Source organism: Solanum stenotomum, chromosome 7, assembly GCF_019186545.1.
Source record: "Solanum stenotomum isolate F172 chromosome 7, ASM1918654v1, whole genome shotgun sequence".
Lineage (NCBI taxonomy): Eukaryota > Viridiplantae > Streptophyta > Magnoliopsida > Solanales > Solanaceae > Solanum > Solanum stenotomum.
Window position 1 is genome coordinate 31,801,951 of NC_064288.1, and position 8,420 is coordinate 31,810,370.

Genomic DNA, 8,420 nt, shown 5'->3' on the forward strand with positions numbered 1-8,420 from the left:
ATAGTGTCCTTACCTTGAATTCCACAAACCACATTTCATGAGTAGATTCTTGAAAGTTCTTCCATGAGGGTCTAGCCAATTCAAATTTACTACGAATTCAACAAGCAATGCCTTCAATAACTATCTTATGAGGATCAAACCTATATAAAATATAGTAGTTATCAAACATATAAATAGATAAACATTAAGCTAAGCAAATGTATTATTAAAATTTAGTCTTATTACCCATCCTCTTCAGGTACAATCGAGATTTGATGATCATTGTCCCCATTGCCAACTGTACTAGATGAGGTGACTCGAGTCCTATTAATAGGTGGTGACATCAATTTTTCAAATTCTTGATTTATAGGTTGGGAATGATTAGATTGATTTTGATGTTCAGTGCTACGAGGTTGAGATCGATTGACCTCAAGACTAGGTTGAGGCAAAAGAGGCCCATTTACATGGAGTTCACCAAATTGAGAATAGAGGGATCGTGATGGGATTATGGGAGGTCAAAATTTAGTGTTATAAGGTGGAGATTGATTCACTTCAAGATTAGGTTGATGCATAGCTGATCCATTGACATGAAGTGGATCAATATGAGATTGTAGGTCTCGTGATGTGATTATGGTAGGCATTTGAACTGTTTGTTCCTCTATTGTACATGTCTCTGTTTTACTTAATTTTCCTCATTTATCGTTAGGCTGTCTTACTCTCTTAGATGTTGTACCTGGCATCTGCAACAAACAAAAAACAATCAAACAATGTATTAGTAATGTAACCAATAAATAACAGATGAACAAACATAGTCGTAATGAAAACCAATGAAGACAAGACAAAGTAATGCAAGAAATATTTTTGTTCAACTTAACAGATATTAGATTATAAAAGTTAAAAAGATTGAGGGAGATACATGTACTTGGTAAATGGTCATATTAATATAAAAATCACAATTCTATAAACCAGAATATAGTAGTGTAAGTAAACAAGTCAAATAGACAAACTAATGTTCTCAATTGTCCTGTCTATTATGTTCTTGGGTTTGATAGTGGTCTTGTGAATCATCACTATCAAAAAATTCTTCCTCTTCACTTGTTTCCTTCTCCTCATCTTCCTGTTCTTCACTTGTTGCCTCCCCATCTTCAACTTCATCTTCAATTAAATCATATTCATTTTCATTGACAGCTGGTTGAAAATTACTTCCATCTATCTCTTCACCTTCAACTTGGTCATCTCGTAAACAATCAATTGGATCATCCTCTATACTTGCACTAATATGTGATTGCTCCTCTTGGTAAGCCATTTCCAGATTATATCTTGTGTCCACAACTCCTCTTGGCTTTTTCTTTATAACTACCCACCAATCAGCCTTATCTCTTTTGTTTTCAGGATGACTTGCATAATAAACCTACGTTGCTGTTTCGGGAAAGATGAAAGGGTCAAATTTGGAATATCTTCCCCTTTTTCGAAATTCGGCAATACCAAAATGGATATCAACTTTCATGCCATGTTTAGAGGTATCAAACCAATCACAATAAAAAAAAACTAACTTCATAAATGGTGCCATTGGCCATTCTAATTCGATAATTTTCTTAAGAACACCATAGAATTCACTTATGGTACCATCTTGTCCAGTTCCACCGACACACCTCACTTTTATATGTACTTTTTCCTTCACCCCAAGAAGAAGTGTGAAATTTATATCCATTCGTGAAATAAATAGGCCAAGACCTTGGCTGTCTTAATTGTCCCATTGCTAAAATTCGCAAATAAGAATTTTGCGAGATCTCTTGTGGATTACTATTCGCCTATCAAACAGAGAATCATATCAGATATACATTTCAAGTGATATATTCTTTATTCAAAACTTATTATAATAACTCATACATATTCTTTAAACCATTGTGGAAAGTCAACTTCAATTTGCCTATCGATGATTTCATCAGTAAGATCAATGTAAGTATCTCTTAAGACTTTTTCATACAAACTGCACTCAATTAAATTAGCACATTAGTTTCAGCCTAAATATAATAATCATATGTACACTATGGTGGTTACTTACTTGAGAAAGGGCTTAACCTCATCACAATTAATAAGAACATGCAACTGTGCTGCAACAACTTATTTATCATCTAACCTCCGGATATTGCCATTTTTCTTGCCATAACTTCATCTAGAAAGATTAAAGACCGATAGAGTTGGTTGAGTTGCATTTTTTTAATCAAATAATCATTATGGTCAACTCTATCATTGCTAGATAGGACATAAGATTCAAAATAATGGGAAGCAATGTATCAGATTTCTTAAGCCAAATATGATTGACAAATAGATCCTTCAACTCTAGATTTGTTTTTGATAGTCTTCTCTATTTTGATTAGGTACCTACAATCAATTTATGAAATAAATAAATTATGTATTAACATGACGAGACAAATAATAAATTTTTGACATAAATTGGTATACCTTTCAAATGGATACATTCATTGGTATTGAACAGGACCACAAACCCTTGCTTCATAAGGGAAATGAATCATTAAGTGCTCCATTGAATCAAAAAGGCCGGGTGGAAATATTCGTTACAATTTACACAAGCTTAATGGAATATTTTCTTCCATTTTCCTTAAATGATCCTCCCTTAATACTGTTGAGCACAATTCTTTAAAGAATAGACTGAGTTCCGTTAATGGCTTCCAGATTGGTTTTGGAAGTGCACCAAAAGCTATTGGAATAAGACATTGCATAAAAATGTGGCAGTCATGACTTTTCATTTCAAATAACTCTAAATGTATCTTATCAACACATTTACCCAAATTAGAAGCATATCCATAAGGCATTTTTAGCTCATCAACACATTCACATACTTCTTTCTTTTGGTCATCATTTAAGGTAATCTTTGCTTTCGATTTAATCCATTTCCCATAAGCATTCTGGTGCAAGTGTAAATCACTTCGACGACAATATTCTTTCAAGTCCATTCTTTCCTTCTCATTATCCTTTGTTGTCTCTCTGTTATCCATGACTGTATGAAAAATATTGTCAAAAACATTCTTCTCTATTTGCATTACATCAAGATTATGGAGAACTTGATTGGTCATCCCAAAAAATACTTCTTTGGGTCCAATTATGTGACTTTCCATAAGCATAAAAATTGCATGGACCAGATTCAGTAATCTTAGGAAAGCCTTTAATTTTTTTCCACACTTGTTCTCCAGTAAACCTAGGAGGAGGTCTAGACCTTTCCTCTCTTCCTTTATAAAAAGCATTCTTGTTTCTTCTAAATTCATAATTGAGAGGCAACAATTGTCTGTTGCAATCAAGCCAAGAAACTTTTCTTCCATTTTTCAAAGCGAAAGTTTTTGTTTCATTCATACACATTGGGCAAGATAATTTACCTGTTGTATTCCATCCCGACAGCATGCCATAAGCAGGAAAATCATTAATTGTCCACATCAATGTTGCTCGCATAAGAAAATGTTGTTTCTAGGACACATCATAAGTTAATGAACCATCATTCCATAACTGTTGCAATTCATCTATTAACGGTTGAAGATACATATCAATTTTGTTTTTGGGATTATGAGGACCTAGAATGATCATTGCTGAGAACATATTGTGGGCAGTCATATAAACATCAAAAGGAAGATTGTACGGTGTAGCAATCGCTGGCCAACAAGAGTATGATGATCCTGATTGGTTAAAAGGAGTAAAACCATCAGCACAAAGACCAAGCCTAACATTTCTAGGCTTTACAGTAAAGTCTGGATAAGTTCGATCAAAATTTTTCCATGATTCTTCATCCGAAGGGTGGCATAACACACCTTCTTTCATGTGATTTTCATAGTTCCACCTCATATGTTAAGCAGATCTCATTGAAGGATATAGTCGTTGAAGTCTAGGAATAAGTGGCAGGTAATGCATTGTCTTGTGTGGAATCTTTTTCTTACCCCTCTTACCCACACGTTTTTTATAACGAGGTTCTTTACAAAACTTACATTCTGTCATATCTTTATCAGCCTTGTAATATAGCATACATCCATTAACACAACAATCATTTTTTTGGCTAGTTAGACTATGCCCCGACACTAGCTTCTTCGCTCGATAGTAATCAAGAGGTATCTTATTATCTGGATGGCTTGTCTCCTTCATTAATTGAGTCATTGCATTAAAACAACTATGAGATATATTGTATTCAGATTTAATACTCATCATTCTAACAGCCACAGACAACTCTAAATTTTTACATCCATGCAATAAGGGATTCTGAGTTGAATTCAACATTTTCTAAAATCTGGTAGCACCCATATTCGGTGACTCTTCTACATTGGGTGAAACTTGATGTCTAAATTCTACACCAGCAGCATCATAAATCATACCTTTATATCTATTTACATGTTCACAGTTTTTTTCTAGAAAGTTACATTGACTGCTTGAGGGCATGTCAAAGTCACATTCTCTTTGACTAAATGAATCACTAGAATAGATATGTTCACTCAAATTAACTGAAGGTGCTTCCTCTCGATGTGATGTCCAATACCAATTGCTTGGCGTGAACCCTTTTTAAAAAATATGCACATTAACTTCATCGAGTGTCGGGTGCTTCATATTTTTACAACGCTTACAAGGACACCTTATAAATTTTTCAGACAAGTACTTCTGTTGACTACAAGAAAATTTAATCAATTCATCAATTCCACTAATAAATTCATCAGTATATCCCGCTCGACCACAGATTAATCTATTTACCATCCATTTTCGATTCTCAGGAATTTTCATTTTCTAAACGAAAAAATAAATATACTTTCAAACACATAAATACTAAAATTTAGACATTGTATGGTTCAACAATAGTTGGGGAAAGCTACTAGTCAACCACATGAACCTGAAAATATGTACATAACAATACAAGAACAAGGACAAAAGAGAGCAACACGATACTTGTGTGAAAATAAGCTACATGAGAAAAATAACATAAGTATAATGTACATGGCTCCACTTTTTTTAATTACTCCCCTATATATCTAGAAATCACACACTTTAGAATCAGAGAAGAAAACCTTTTATGTTCTTAAATGTCTTAGCTGAAAATGAAAAGTTCCTACAATAGTATGTTTTTATAATCACATAAGTATCATGATATCTATAGCTTTAAGACCATAAATTCAGAGCAATCTTCTATCTTACTCAATCTCTGTTCAAACTGTCACATAAACTAGAATAGAAAGAATATAACATACAAAAATTTCATACACTTTTTAATCATCTGAATAGAGAGTATATACAACTAGCCCAAAAATATTAATAACCTACCTACTGGAATAATCTCCAAGGCATTCTAATATGAGAACACACATAACATACATATGAAGTATTAATTGAAGCAGAGGTCTAAAAAGAATGAAATTATAAGCTAATTCTCATAGATGTGTCAACCAAGTACTTCTGACCTTTCTCGTTCTACTCATTGTCCAATAGACAACGTGGTTCAAACAGAATTTATAGTAGACTATACAGGACAATAAGAAAAGATGAATGGCTGATGTAGTATGGTCAATTGGTGGTACACTACAAGTTGCCCCATATATTAAACCACTAACCTATGCTTCTAGACTCAACTCATCAGACACTCTTTAAACGTAGTACAGTCCAGCAACCACAAGCTAAGTGACCAAATTAAAGGAGCAGTTGACTTAAAGAATAGTCGAGATGCTTTTAAATCGAAATCAATAATATAGTGGGTAGGGAGGCGGCTATTATAAAGAAAACATTGAGACAAAAAATTAAAGGGAATGAAAATATCTAAAATATGTTTTTATATAACAACGAAATATCAATTGTCATGTAATTTGTTTCCATACTATACAAATAGTTTGACATTGAAAGAGAAAGAGATACTAATCTAATTAGAGAAATGAACAAATATTGAGGAAAGCAATCAACAACAAAAGTCTAGGGTTGTATAGCTATGAAAGACTCAAATGTATATGAACCTCTAATTTAAGCTCCCTCTCAGATTGTACTTGATTCTACTACTCATTTATAGGTATACATAAGTTGTACTAGACAATTTGTACTGCTGCTACTGGAAATCCACTTCTTGCTTTTTAAAAAATTGCCTATTCCATCAATATTGTAGTTTAACTAAGTAAACAACCTTACACAAAATGAGCAGATGAGTTACCTAAACTTATCACACTCTTTAAACGTAGTGCTGTCCAGCAGCCACAAGCGACTAAATTAAAGGAGCAGTTGAGTTAAAGTAATAATCGAGATGCTAGAACAAACATCATTTGCAGGATATTAAAATTCAATAATATATAGAGAAGATACATAATTAGGACATGCACTCATCTTCTTGAATATTGGTGGCAAGTTTACCCACTAACCAACATCTGTATGTATGGGTGTGAGTTGTAGTAATCTGTTAGACAATTACGCAATGTGTGCACAGTTGATCCGCACACCACCATCATAAACAAAAAATTAACAACATGACAAGCACCTAAGAAGAAATACAACAAATTAAAAACAAAAAGGAGCTAAACTTAACATCGTAACAATCATTGACCAACTATTTAACGAGAGATTTGATTGGCAAGAAAATTTCACTCAATTTTCATCCAATCTAAATCAGTAAACAATAATTTACAGAAATTAACTTCACAAAACTTGAAATTTGAAGATTAACCTCGATTTTTGGTTAGATTGGCAAGCAAATCTTCCAATTTGTATTCCATATTTTGAAAAAATCTGCTTGGAGAGAAGCATGAGATATGTTTGGATAGTTTTGAGATGAGCTTGGAGATGAGCTTTGAATGAGCTCGGAGCTTCGAGCTACACTGATTGAAGATTTGGAAAATCAAATTGTTTCAACATTGCTTCTGCATGTATGGGTTTTGGAGAGATGCTCTAGTGGGTTTGTGTAAAGTGAGTTAGAGAGAAGGAAAATGTGTTGGAATAATTGGTCTTACAATCACTTTCCAATTCCTAAAGTTTTAATTGAATTTTTAATTGGTCTATTATAAAAAAAATTATAAGTGTAAAATAACCCAATAAAATAATTGGTCTAATAATTCCTAAATCCCTAATTATTTCCCAAGGTAATAAAATGTCTAGGTAAATACCAAAAAATAATTTTTTAGACAATTAGAAATTTTTCTACAGATTAAAAAGGAATTGTTTTTAGAAAAAAAATTGGTCCATGTACCTAGGGATTTAGCTTGAGATATTGTTCTTGCAGATATATTTCCCTAGGTAATTTTGCAGGAACTAATTTAGTGCAAAATAGTACCAACTTTAGATGCAAAATTTGTTGTGAATTAAAGTTTCACAGTTAATATATTCTAATTTTGAGGAATTTAAACTTTCTGCACGAAATTTAACAAGTATTATCTGCAACAATTTTCCCCAGGTAATATCCCCATGTAATTCACAGCTTCTATTAGTGAAAGTCGCAAGTTCAACATCTTTAGTAGTGGGTATCCATGATTTCAGCTTGAGAGAATGAAAAATGGAATCTATCCTTTGTATCTAACTCGAGAGAGTGGATTTGATGAGGACGAGGGATGGGCGTCTTCCGTCTATGGTTGAAGTTCAAGAGAATTCAACAAAGATAAGGTAATTGTTCGAGAGAAAATTGTTGTACATATAGTCCTACCTACCCACGCCAACTTAGCCTATTGTGAGCATCAATGTTCATCCACTAAGTTGAATTAAATAATTGGTTGGTCAATTCCCCAAGTGTTACCTCACTATTTGATCGTTTCGTAGTAAGTGTTGAATTGGACTGATAATTATAACCTAAAACTTGAAGTCTAAACCAAAAAGTTTCAGTAAGTTTTCAGTTGACGAGTTTGTTGTCACGCTTCTATAATTGAATTTGAAGGAAAATCTACTTTCTATTGGATCTACCCCAACTCGTTTAGTTGGGTTATTATACTGACTAGCGATCGTTTTGTTGACACTTAGAATAGAATGAAGTGTCCTTGGAACGTTAATCAAAATGGCGCCACTATCGGGGAGTAGCGCTACTTAGAATTCTTTGATTGAAGATTTGATTTGTGAATTTGTTGGCTTGAGCAGCATTGTGTGGTGTTGGTTGGGCTGCATAGAAGTAAAAATGAGTAAAGAAGAGGTGAATGGTAGTCAAGCAGGTCATCGGGACGGCATCGATGATATCAATAGTGTTTATAACCCATCTCGTGTAGTTGAAATGGGAGCAATTTGCATACCACAAGCTGATGGGAATGAAATATTTGAGGTTACTAGCATGACTCTTCATCTCCTTTAAATGAGAGGACTCTATGGAGGGCTAGAACACGAAGACCCGCATGAGCATGTAATTTTTTTTACAGAGGTGTGCAGCCCATTTTCATTCAAGAATGTGTCTCAAGAGTTAATCCGGCTTTGGTTATTTCCACCATCTTTAACGGGGGAGGCTA